Source organism: Chionomys nivalis, chromosome 3 (assembly GCF_950005125.1).
Source record: "Chionomys nivalis chromosome 3, mChiNiv1.1, whole genome shotgun sequence".
Taxonomy (NCBI): Eukaryota; Metazoa; Chordata; class Mammalia; order Rodentia; family Cricetidae; genus Chionomys; species Chionomys nivalis.
Window position 1 is genome coordinate 106891588 of NC_080088.1, and position 13274 is coordinate 106904861.

Sequence of the window (13274 nt, forward strand, 5' to 3'; positions counted from 1 at the left end):
TTATGAGACAGAGCCCCACCCCCATAAGCACATCTGTTACACCTGGCTGAGGTCCTGTGCCCCTCCAGGTGAGACCTCAATGAATAAGGTAAATTTTATGTGAACAGCCTTTTCTGTCTGCACTCACAATGGCACCCCGGGGACTTTTCTCTGATTCCAGTCAATTTCAAACCAGAAATAAGAGCTTAAAGAAGATGTCAGCTGAGGTAGCGGACAGAAAATCCCAGATGTCTGCTGCAGGAATGGCTTTGGAATTCTAAGGATGGGGAAAGACCAGAAAGGAAAGAGGAAGGGCTGGGCAGTGCTCCCAGGAGCACGGAGAACCAGTCTTTCATCCAGTCACAGACCAGAGAAGATCCACAGTCTCTCTGTTGGCAGAATTCCATCACCCAGAAACTTCTATCCACCCAAGGAGCCAGTTCCTACACAGCATGCCTTTCTGCCCTGAACTCGTCACCATGCGGCCTTTACTCCTTGCTCAGCTCAGGACCCGAGCCTCCTCTGAGCTTGTTGTGTGACTCTTTGCTCAGAACTGAGAGTTCCGTTAAAGCCCAGGAAGTGAACAAGAGGCCTCAGAAAGCTCTGTCAACCCCAAGCCTCTCTTCTCCACATGGTTATCAAACAGTAGGTATTTGCTGATGAAGAGAAGGCTCTTCCTTGGAGCTGTCTGCATTTGTGCGTGGAGCCAGGGATGTGGCTTGTTAGAGTCATCTCCCGCGCTGCTGTGGCCTTCCCCATATGGAGCTGTCCTTAACTCACTCGTGTTCCCATAAGTAACCCCACTAATATCAACATTTAGCGGATGCTGTCCTACGTGTGTCTTTGACTACTCTAAACGCTGTCGGCCTGATGACTGCCACTTCAGCATGCTGAGACATTCCCTGGGCAGACAAGGCTCCATCACGTACACGCTTCCGCCAGCTGTGTTGTAAAACTCATCCAAATACATCCCATGCGTGTCCCTCAAACATTCCAGGAACTCTGGGTACCCCGTGGTACTCAAGGCTTCGTTACTTGAAATGGAGGTACGAGACCTGGTGTTTATCATCTTCAGCTCAAGAAGTCAAATTTAGTACTGGAAACGCAGCCTCTTGGCGCCTATGACAATTCTAGTTTCATGGCTGCAAGATTCCCCCCAAGTGGAATGAGCGCAGGCAGTGAATATTTAAGCAGCTCTGGGAGCGAGTTTGCATTTGAGGAAATTCCACTTAGAATCTGTGGAGCCAAGGGCGACTGTGTCTGGGAGACTTGGCAGGGGCAGGCAGGGGCAAGTGCAAGCCAGCGAGGAGCCATGGCATCTCCTTACCCTGGGATGGGCTTTGGGGTGCTACAAAAAAGTGCACAATGCTGTGGGGGCGTTGAGCACAATCTGTAGTTACTTCTCTGTGTGGAAAGTCGAGGATGCTTCATGGCTCAATTGCCGTGACTGTCTTTTAAACAAACAGCCACAAATCCTTGTGCTTAAATGAATGTGAATCTGTGGGCGGGATGCTGTGTTAATTTTTTCATCACTGTGATGGACCACTCATAAATTGACATAGGCAACGTCAGGGAGGATTTGTGACTCCCCCACCTTGTCCATGCGCTGTGACTCTATCTGGAATGGACCCTTTAAAGGAGGCAATTACAGCGACAGGAGGCCCTAATGACTTGTGTTTACAATAAGAAAGGGTAATCTCAGGTGTGACTGAAGAGGGGCTGCCTAAGAAGGCAGCAGCCTTGGGAGAACCAATCTTGCTAACAATGGGAGCCTGACTTGTGGGCTCTAGAACCATAGGAAATTGTTCTCTGATGTTCAAACCTCTGTCTTTGGGGTTTTGTCAGGGCAGCCTCAGTAGCTTCATACAAATATCTTCACTGAGATGGCTGGACCTAAGGCTGAGAGTAGAGGTGCATGCCTTTAATTATAGTACTCAGGAGATAGAATCAGGAGGATCTCGCAGAGTTTGAGGCCAGCCTGGTTTACATAGCAAGGTCAAGACCAACCAGGGCTACACAGTGAGACCCCTGTCAAAGAGAGAGGGGGGAGGGTTGATTCTGAGACCCCCCCCATTGGCCCCAATTGGCAGGAAGTTGCTTTCCGAGTTCACACTCTGGCCTGTCTCATTTCTGAGGAGGTGATGCCACGTGTAGTTTTAAGGGCTGATGTCCACATCCATCCTGACTTCATGAGGGAGACAAAGAGGAGGGATAACACTCTGGATGCTTTGACACTCCAGGGAAACGTGCAAGGACGGAGAGCCACTTCCGATGAGAACAGTTGGATGTGTAGTAGAGGGAGGGAGGTAACTGAGTCCATCCCCATCCCTGCACTGTCAGGGGCTCTGGGGCTGAAGGATGAGGCGGAGCTGGGCCCATCCTTGTGGATGGTGACTCTGGGCTGCATTTCATGGCGTCTCCACAGAACAGCAGTTCTCCCTCCCTCCCTCCCTCCCTCCCTCCCTCCCTCCCTCTCTCCCTCCCTCCTTCCCTCCCTTCCTCCTTCCCTCCCTCTTTCTATATCCACTTATTTTAAAAAAAAATCTTTTATTGAATTTTTTTTCATTTCACTTATCAACCACAGTTCCCCCTCCCTCCCCTCCTCGTGTCGTCCTCCCCATCTTCCCTCTAGCCCCCCCCCATCTACTCCTTGGAAAGGATAAAGCCTCCCACAGGGAGTCAACAAAGTCTGGCCTATCAAGTTGAGGTAGGACCAAGGCCCTCCTCCACTGGGAATAGGCTCCAAAAGGCCAGCTCATACACTAGGGAAAAATCCTGCCACACCCACTTCTTAAGAGTCTCTGGCTTTGTCTTCATTTGTGGTCTAAGATTCTCCAATCCCAGGAATGCAAATTTGAAAGTCAACCTCAACTTTGAGCCCCACCTCTCCCGGAATTCCCAGTGCCCATTGGGAAAAAAAAATCACACCATGTTATTTTCTATTAGAAATGATCATCAACTTCATTGCTGCCCTGCCTTTGAAAGACCCAGATAAATCCAGACTCCTCTAGCAGGAAGAGAAGAGCTAAAAATCTAGGATTAGCTGGTTCAGTGACTCTGTTTCAGGAACTAGCTGAAGATAAAGTTAGACTGCAATCTTGAGAATAATCTTGAGAAATAGGGAGTTACCCCCTTGTGATTATCACTGGTATTTTTGGAATTTTCAATGACTTGGATTACTGGGTTGTGGTTTCTTCCCTTAAATACCCCTTCTCCCAGCTACTCGGGATCAAACTCCTCCCCTGCATGGGTTATGAGTCTCGGCCCCAGTGCACTGGTTCCTGCCCTGTCAAATAAACCTCGTGTGATTGCAGCAAGGACGGTCTCTTGTGAGTTACTGGGGGGGTCGTGTTATCCTGAGACTTGAGTGAGAGTCTCCCCACACCAGGGGTCTTTCATGTTGTCCACTGCTGTGTCCGGGCCTGCTGGAGGCAGGAGGCTGCCACTTCTCAAGCGTGTGCCTGTAAATCAGGTGTAAGATTTTTTAGAGGGTAGAGCCTTTGGAGGGCTGGGCAGAAGCAGAGAGGGCACAAGGGGACAGTGCAAAAGTCCCTCAAGTGTCCATCGCAAGGTCTCCAGCATGCCCTGCTTACTGAAGGGGAGGATGGATATTCCGGGGCGCTCACTCTAACTCAGCATTTCGTTTTCCCCCACATCTATTCTTGGAGCGAGATCAATATTCCTTCATCAGCAGGCAATGCTGAGCATCCTGACTCTTCACCACCAGCACCTCTAGAGTTTCCAATAGCTGGGGCATAACTAATGGATGTCATCTAAGACGCGGGAGGAAGGTGTCTCTAGGAGCCAGTCATGACATCTGAGGCCAAGTGAAAAGTCAATTAGAAGAATCAGAAAACATTTTCTTCATGATTAACCAGCCCAAGGAGGATCTGGATTCTGCCAGCAGTGTGGTGACGGTAGCCAGGTGTGATATGGAAGGGAGACCTGTCCATCAAGGGGAAGGAAGCAGGTGCCTTTGAATCCATTTGTATATTCTGGCTTTCTCACCCCAAACCTCATGCCAATCACTAGGGAAGTCATAGGAGAATAATTTTTTCTCTCTCCAATTCTTGGTTCCAAGCAGGACTTTTTTTTTTTTTGAATGAATATGCAATTGTCACATTTTCATCCTTGTTGTTATGCAAGGTGTCCTGATCAATTTTGACTGGCAAGTGTGACACAGCCTAGAGCCTTCTGAGAGGAGAAGCCTCAGTGGAGGACTTGCCTGGATCAGACTGGCCTCTGAATATGTCCGCATAGGGATTGTCTTGGTTGTTAATTGGTATGGTAGGACTCGTTCCACTGTGGGAGGAGCCATTCCATAGACAACGGTCCTGGGCTATACAAGAAAGGTAGCTGAGTATGAGCCCACATGAAGCATTAAGTAGCATCCTCCATGGTTCCTTTCTTGCTTCTCTAGCTGTGAGTTCCTCAGTTGGGGGTGGTGCTGTGTGGAAAGGCCAGTGAGCCTGCTGCAGGCGCCTGCCTTGAGCTCCTGCCTTGAGTTCCTGCCTTGACTCCTCTCAGTGGTGGACTGTGGCCTGACATTGTAAGCCAAAATAAACCTTTCTTCCTCTAAATCTCTTTTGGTCAGGTCTTTCTTGTTTGTTTGTTTGTTTGTTTTCACAGCAACGTGAAACTAGAAGACAAGGCAAACCACTTGTCTTGGGTTTGGTTTGAGTCCGGGGTAGCCCCACAGGTTCAGGATTTGATAGCTGGGTTCTCAGATGGCTGTGCTATTTTGGATATTTCTGGAAGTGTTGGGAAGTGAAGCCTCACTAGAAGAAATTAGGCCGTGAGGGATGGGTTCTTAAAAGTCTATTTTCCCTGGCCAAGTCCTGTCATTCTCTCTCTCTGCTTCCTGGCACTCATGGCCTGAACAGTCTCCACCATGTTTCCCGGATGATGCATTGAGCTGCCTGTCTTGCCTTCCTCACCGTGATGGATGGACACCCTTTGATGCCAGCAACCGCAACTAATCTCTCCCCTCCTCTAAGTTGTGCCTCCTAGGTGTTATGATCACAATGATGCAAAGCTGGCCATGGTACCCAGGGTACTCCACGCTGCCAGTCTCTGTCTGACATGTGGCTTCCATGTCATCACCACGTTAAGACTTGGTTTTATCCTGAGCACACACATCGTCCTTTGAGCCAACAACATTAAAACGCAAAGTCAGATTGCCTCAAAGACGCATTCCCAGCACATCTGTGAGTCTTCCATATGACTCTGTTCATATTTAGAATACCCATATTCTATTTCACAGTCTGCTTCAAACACCAAACCCAGGTCTCCTTCCTTAGGTCCCAATGGCTTTCACATGTGATTGAGACAGCATTGGTGGGGCAGCCTTCCTCATCAGTACACAGTGAAGCTCCATTATTCAAACCCCTCTGTCCCATTGAGCTCACATTGGTCAAGATTTCATTGATGCTTCCTGTAGACATCACTACTTCCCATGGCTATATCTTGAGGACACATATGCTAAGTGATGCCTTCAGTCTTCAGGCTGGGATGTTTGCTTCAGACCGAGCATAGGGCTCTGTGCATTTCAGGGGAAATGAGAGGAATCCAATGATGAGATTTATCGAGCATTTTCCAGAATCTATTGACGAGGAATCCCAGTGAATCTGTGGGTGGCTGCATTTATTCTCATTTTACCGATTAGATCCCAAATTTCAAATGTGTCTGGGTCTTATGGTACCTGTAGGTGATCAGCATTGGCCACGATGGATTACTTTCCTAATGCACTATCTTATACACCTCAAACATTGCATCTTAATACACCTGATCAGAGGTCTGGATTCCAGGTGTAGGAAATACTGCTGGTTTGGGTTTGTAATGTCCCTTATCAGCTCATATAGTTGAATGGTCAGCCCTCAGCGGGTGACACTGTTTCAGTAGAAACAGGGACTTGCAGAAGGAAGCAGGTGGGCGGGGGAGGAAAGGAGGGGCTTGAGAGTTCCAGTCCTGTTTTCAGGTCCCACCTCTGCTTCCTGATCTACCCGGTGGGAATCTACTACATTAAGCTCCTGCTGTGGGCTGACCCCCCCCACCTCAGGCAGACTATACAACATAACAAATTGGAGATTCTCAACCAGCAGGCAGAATAAACTCTTCCTCATTTATGTAGCTACTTTCTAGTGTTTGGTCTCATCAGTAAGAGTAACTCGGAGTTAAAGAGATGGCTGAGTGGTTAAAAGCTTTGGCTGGCCTTGCAAAGGTCCCGGGGTACAAGTCCCAGCACCCACATCACATGGTGGCTCACAACCTCCTGAGATTGTAGCTCCAGGGCATCTGTTGCCCTCTTTTGGCCTCCATAGGTACTGCATGGATGTGTTGCAGAGACACACAAGAAAAACACCTATACACATAAGATAAAATCTCAAATAAATTAAAAAGAGGGTTCTCTAGCAGCCATCTTAGAGTTCATGATTAAAGACAACATAGAATTTACATAGAGATCCTTCTGGCTTCAGATAACAGCAAACTTACACAATCAATCTAAGTAAACAGAAAAGCACAGAGTCACACACAAAAAGTCTCAGGGACAAAGACCCCAATGGGGGAATTTCCCAGAAGCTCATGGTACATTTTCTATCTTTCTGTTAATGCCAGTCTTTGCCTCCCTCCACCGAGGAAGACTGCATATTCTCCCAGGGTCTGTGTAAACCCAGCGATGATTCTGCACCTATTTTTAACCCAAGGATGTTTTCTCCAGAGAACTCGGTGCTCATTTTCTCATTGGCCAGGACAGGGTCACATGCTCACTCACGGACAAGTGTCTCTCCTGGCTTTCTCTCTGAGGAGTGAGAGACAGATGGCATCATCTCCCTGAAGGGTTATAAAATTCATTTGGGGTAGAGAAACAACACTCTGTGGTTTGGACATCGTATTTAAAAGTGTGGGCATAACTGCATTTTCATTCCACCAATCCCTATCACTTGTGGGGTTCAGGAACACCTCTATTTACAGGTGTCCTATTCGTGTGGACACCTGGTATTTGCAGAAAGTGTCCCAAGTTGTATTTCTCACTTTCTCTAGACCAGACAGGACTTGTGAAGGTGATCAGCCACAGACCCCTCCCAACGCCGCCAACAGCGTCTTTCAGAAAGCTTAATGGGAGTATTTGCAAGCACACATTTTTGTGCAGTTTTACCACCATGCGTGGAGAAAGGCTGTTGGCGTTTTTGGATTTTGATGTTTTTGATGGAGGGAGGTGTCTTCATTTACCAATATTTGTCTCTGCTGCTGGGTTCTGATACCCCACATGGCTGCTCTGCTCAGCAACTTGAGGCTTTCAGAACACAGACCCTAAGGAGAATGACAAATGTCTTGATACGAGGCTATGTTTTTTCTTTCTTTCTTTCTAGCTGTAGATCTTAAAGGAAGAGGCAGTTTTAACAGAATCACTGAAAATTGCCTCTGTCTGTCTCCAGGGCCTGTGGTCCTTCAACCATGATCGACCGAGACAGGTACTCTAATAATGAAATCAGCAGGGGGGGGACTCTGGGCACCCTCCCTGTTGGAAAAGTCTAAGTAACTTGTTTCTTCTAAGTATAATGCGTGGATCAGAAGCCACCACCATCCTCTTAAGTTTGCTCTTGCTTTCAGAAAATCTACCACCAACTGGGACCCTCTCAAGGCATCAGATAAGCCTTTCTATATTGGCATCAACACCTTCCAGGAAGTGTTTGGCACCCAGGGTCCAAGGATGGTTGACCTGGGGTCTTGGGTAGTTTTTGCCTGGGTTGAGTCATCTGCAGCATGATTAAAAAAAAAAATCATACTTTAGCTCCATGTATTTCTGGAAGTCCTCCAGGGCTGTGCTTCAGGAATTAATGCATTTTGTGACAGCCGGTCACCTCAAAAAGGATTCTTCTCTTTCTTTGAATGCCACCTCTTCCAATGCACATCCTCCTGCCTATTTCTAGGTCATGAGCTCTGAATACTTCCTTAACAAGTAGGCCCAAAGCTTACTTGTTATCCATGAATTGGGTGGGATTATGAAGGGTGGGCTGAACAAGCATGAACTATTTGGAGGCAGAGTTCTGGTTTGGTTTGACAATTAGAGGAGAGAGTGCCCAACGTGATGAACTAAATCCACTTAAAAAACTGAGAGAGCTTAATTCTAGACACAGAGAAAAATCAGAGTTTTTGCTGTTTTCTGGGGCATGCTGCAGAGAGATTTTCCTGACTCAGCAATACCAGTCGGGGGTGGGAGAGCCTCACCACTTTAAAACGAGGTTTCTTGGGCCCTGCCCACAGGTGCAAACTCCAGCTATGGAGCATTTGTGGGCACTGATGTTTGTGTGCCCACTCGGGGTTGGGAGTAAAGTAGCTGAGACCATGCCCATGGCTCAGCTCTTCCTACCTGGGTAGATGTTGGGATCAGGTCTACTAGAAAGTAGCAGTTTTGAAATACCAGTTTCTGGGTTGTGCCACCAGGGCAACATCTGACTCTTTTGGGAGATGGGGCATTTGAATGGGGTTTGTGAGCAGATTGCTGCAGCTTGCTTGATGGCAACATGGATCAGTTTTGTGCCTGGAAGTGGGGCAGTGTGCTTGGCTCTCAGAGGCCCAAGTGGCTCTGCCATGCTGGACTGGGCGGGGCAAGCCCACAGTACCTGTATTTGACCTAGGATTGTTGCAGCTTAGATTCTTAAGCGCTTAACATTTTTTAAAAGCGCAAAGCGAAAGTGTTCCTGGACAGTAAAGAATTACAGATTTGCAATAGGACAGATTCAGACATAAAAGAACTCTAAATGGGTCACAGTGTTGGATAAATGTACATAGGCTTGGGAGAGAGAAGAAAAAGAGTATAGAAAGTCATAAAATAAAGTTAATGCTTTTAAAAAAGGGTAAAGTCTTTAAAGCTTGATAGATTAAAAGGAGTAAAGAAAAATAAGCCACATAAAATGGAAAATTCACAGAGAGTCTGGAATATGTATATTATTGTGTTTTCTTTGAAATTTTTGACTGTAAAGAAACTGCTAAGCTAAACCAGAATTATATTATAAAGGTATCTTGACTTCAGAATTTGGGTCTAAGGATGCTTTGGAAAAGAGGTTTTTCTTTTGTTTTCACAGAAGATGAGAACTTGTGGATTGCTTCTACACCAATATGGTTTTATGGAACAAGATCCCCTGAAAGGTTGATGTGAACACCCCCACAAAGAAAATGCTTCACCCAACTGCTGACTGAGATGAACTTAGCATACAGGATACACCATGAAGGACCTGATTACAGCAGGAAGCAGTTGGGAGAGAAAAAACTATGTCTATATTCCCAAATATTGTTTATAAATTTTCTTTTACATTTAAAGGAGGATATGATATAGATATGAATAATTTACATTGGTGTAAATCTTGATTTATTGATACAAATTTAAAGTCAATTTTGTTATATGTATATGTATTTCTGATCTTGATTAAGGCATTGTGATTGTGTAGTTCATTTAAAAAAGTAATGTATAATTAAGAAATATAGGTTAATAAATAATCATCTATAATAGTTAAGTTTGTAGTCATCTTAGATTTTCTAGATGTACATATATATATTTCAGATAGGTATTCTTCATATCTTTCATCTTTCAAAGACTACAGAATATGGTATTTAAAATGTTTTAATAACTTAGGGCTTTTCATGAGACATGTCTGCTCCGGGCAGCAGCAATTATTTTGACAGAAAGATAGGCTTGAAGAGGCTCCTTAGCCATTTGGGCAAGAAACTGCTCTTGTCTAAACTGCTTTACTGGACATGCATGACTCACAGAGAGATGACTGCTGAATTTGCCTAAAGGTGAGATGGTCCTTCAGGGTTCCTGCTTCATGAAAAGAGTCTGTGAGACATTCTGTAGGATACAGAAGAAAATGACTGGCAAACTGCCAATATAGGCAGAACTGTCTTTAAAGTTTCCTGCTTCATGGAAAAGCCTTCTGACCACTATGGGCCTGTAGGCTGAAGATGGATGCCCCAATGGTACAGAAGAACTTTGGGTGACTGTCCAGACAGCAAGATGCCTCTGTCAATTCTAGAGTTTTGGAAGTTGCTTACAATACACTTCCTGCTTACTTAGGTAATATTATATCCTTCTGGAGTCTTTGATGGAGTTTTTCTTAGTTATGATAAAAGATAAAGTAGATATAAATATGGTAACTGTAGTTCTTGCTTGATACCTGTTTTGTTATATGTAATTTTACTGTGTTAAAGTTAAAGCCTTCATTTTTGTTTAAAACAGAAAAGGGGAAATGGTGTAGGAGTTCCTTCTGTATGTGTGTTGCTTTCATAGGATAATGAATAAAGAAACTGCCTTGGCCTAGTTGATAGGGCTGAACTTAGGTAGGCAGAGAAGACAGAACTGAATTCTGGGAGAAAGAAAGCAGAGAGAGAGGACTGCCATGGAGCCCCCAGAATCAGACATGCTGAATCTTTCCCGGTAAGCTACTGCCACATGGCAATATACAGGTTAATAGAAACAGGTTAAATCAAGATGTGAGAGTTAGCCAATAAGAGGCTAGAGATAATGAGCCAGGCAGTGATTTAATTAATTCAATTTTTGTGTGGTTATTTTGGGTGTAAGCTAGCCGTGTGGCTAGAACAGAATGAGGGGCTGTTCCATGCAACAAGAGAAAACATTTTTGTCAAAATAGTGGTGATCACCAAAAGGGGTGGTGATCTAACATCCAATTTATTTACATGGCTTATCAGTAGTGCAAGCTACACATATTCAAAAATAGATCTATCCTTATTATTTTGTGATTATGTGGATGTGCATGTCTATGTGGGTACATGCATGTGAGTGCAATGCTCACAGAGGTCAGAAGAAGGTGTCAGATCCCCTGGAGCTAGAGTTATAGGAGGTTGTGAGGCACCGTGTGGGTACTGGGAACGGAACCAGGTCTTCTGAAAGAGTAGTCAGTGCTCTTAACCACCGAGGTATCTCTTCAACCCTTAAAATGAGTTTTGTGTTTTGAATGAGGTCAGTTGTAAACACAAGCCTCTTTTAGGACATCTTTTCTTTTGTCTCCGAGGAATGCTGTAATAGGGCCTTCATCACTTTCTAGATAAGGCTCTCCTTCAACCTCCCCCAGTTTGTACTCAGTTTTTCCCCCTCTGGCTTTAGGGTCTTCCCTGTGTAGATCTTATATTCACCAATGTTTTCCCCACATCTTACATGGATCCTAAAGTCCACTCCACTGGTGGAAAAGCTATCAACTGAGTGTGTGGGTCTGGATTCTACCATCACTGGGATCCCAAGGGCGTTATGTCTTGCCAGCCTCTGTTTCCCTATTTTTATAGTAGAGATCTTACACATGATGGCCTCCTTTAATGTTCAGGGATCCCAGTTTATGAATAAATAATTACACACACACACACACACACACATCTTTTAAAGGATCTGCTATGAAGGGCCAGTGACAGCTGAGCCTTAAAGCCTGAGCCCCGAGTCCCTATATTGAATTCCAAACTCCCAACTGTTTTGTAAGATGTTATTGGGACTGAGGGAGATGAGGGCTTCATCTGAGAAACCCCAATGTTTGAACAGGTCAGATCAGCTACTCTGAAGGGAAAGGCTTTCAATCCAAAAGGCCTGTGTATCTGCGAATCAAAATTGCAGGCCAAACCCTCAGACCCCACACTTGTGACTGGGACATTTTGCAGTGAAGTCCAGGATTCCAAAATGGATGACAGTTTTAGGAACTCTGCTGTCTCCTTCTGGTCTCTGCCAGTACTGCATGCACTCAGTGCACGGATGCACCCACACATAAAATAAAATAAAACGGGTTGAAGGGCATCCTTAGAATGAGGTTGTCTGCCTGCTGTTTCCCACCATCCCAGAACAAAAGCAGGGCTGAGCCACCCTACATTGTAGCCCAGATGCTGGGGACTAGTCTATCATCTAGAGCAAGTGTCTATCTGTGCAAGGCACATTTCCAGCCAAGTCCTGTGACCGGAAGTTTCCAGAAGGAAGTTGCACCTTCCACCGAGTCTTGGGATTAACTGATTAGAATTGCAGTGATGTGGAGAGGTTGGAAGGATGAGGATCCAGAGTCTAATTACTATTTATTCTGGGATATTCTTAGCTCTCTAAATAGCCATTCCTTGCGTACCTCTACAGTCTGACCCAATATCTCATTACTAAGAGATAAACCTTTTCAGAAAGTGTTAGCTTAACAAAAATCCTGGTTTCCACCAACCGAAAGGCTGGACATACCATCAGATAGCATGGAGGCCTTTAGTCAGCTGCCTATGTTTCTCCAATGTATTTGAAAAGTCCTGATTTATGATGTTCTTTTTCCTGTTGCTATGGAAATTTCTTCCATATTAGAATGTGGAATTTGGGGGAAACCTGAATGTGTTCTGGCCACCACGGTCACTCACATTTAACTGCAGAAATTGTCCCCTGTGAGGGGAGAGTTGAACTTTTTTTGTGACAGTCCCCAGATGACAGCTGAGGACTAGCCTTCAGCTGTGCGTGGCTTGCACAGCTCCTGTAAGCTCCCAGAAGGTTGTTTGAGGATTAAATATATTTTACACAAACTCCTTTCCTCAGCAAATGCATCTCAGATTTCTTCCATTCAGTGATCTTGCCAGTCAAGCCTGAAAGACTCATTTGCTAACTTGTAAGGTGTCCGTGAAAATGAAACGAGTTTATTTTACAACAAAATTAGGGAAGCTGACCACCACCCGTCGGGCACCAATTGGAAGTGATTTTAAAGTGAGATTTCAAAGAAAAATTGTAGATTTTCAGTCCCATAAATCAGACGTTCTTTATTGAAATGTGTCCGGAAATAGGTTCTTTATATACAACAATAGCTGTTCAGACCTACAAATATATTCCAAAATTATACAGCTAAAAGAAACGTGCAAACAGGCAAGTCCTGGCAGATGGCAGAGAAATATCGTGTGGGGTATGGGGAAAAAGTTGCTTGTGCCTCGGGCATTTTATTGTTAAAGCAAACTTCCCTAATGCAGAGGATGTTGGTGACTAAACAGGAGGCGGCGATAGGAAATAAATGAAGTTAAAATGAGTCCCTCTACGCTTCACACAGGGTGAGTAAATCAAAAAAAACAACAATAACAGTAAAGATTCTCATGCATTTGCTTGGATTCCCCCCACCCAGGTAGCCATGGTGCCGACAGTCAAATCAATATTTCAGTAAAAACCAATAAAAACACATGGAGAAAAATAACCAGTCTCAATCATACGCATGCATGCCGCCAAAGCAAATCATTTCTTGACTCTAAGTAGAGTAATACATAGCTTTAAAAAAAAAAAAACAACAGAATTTTCA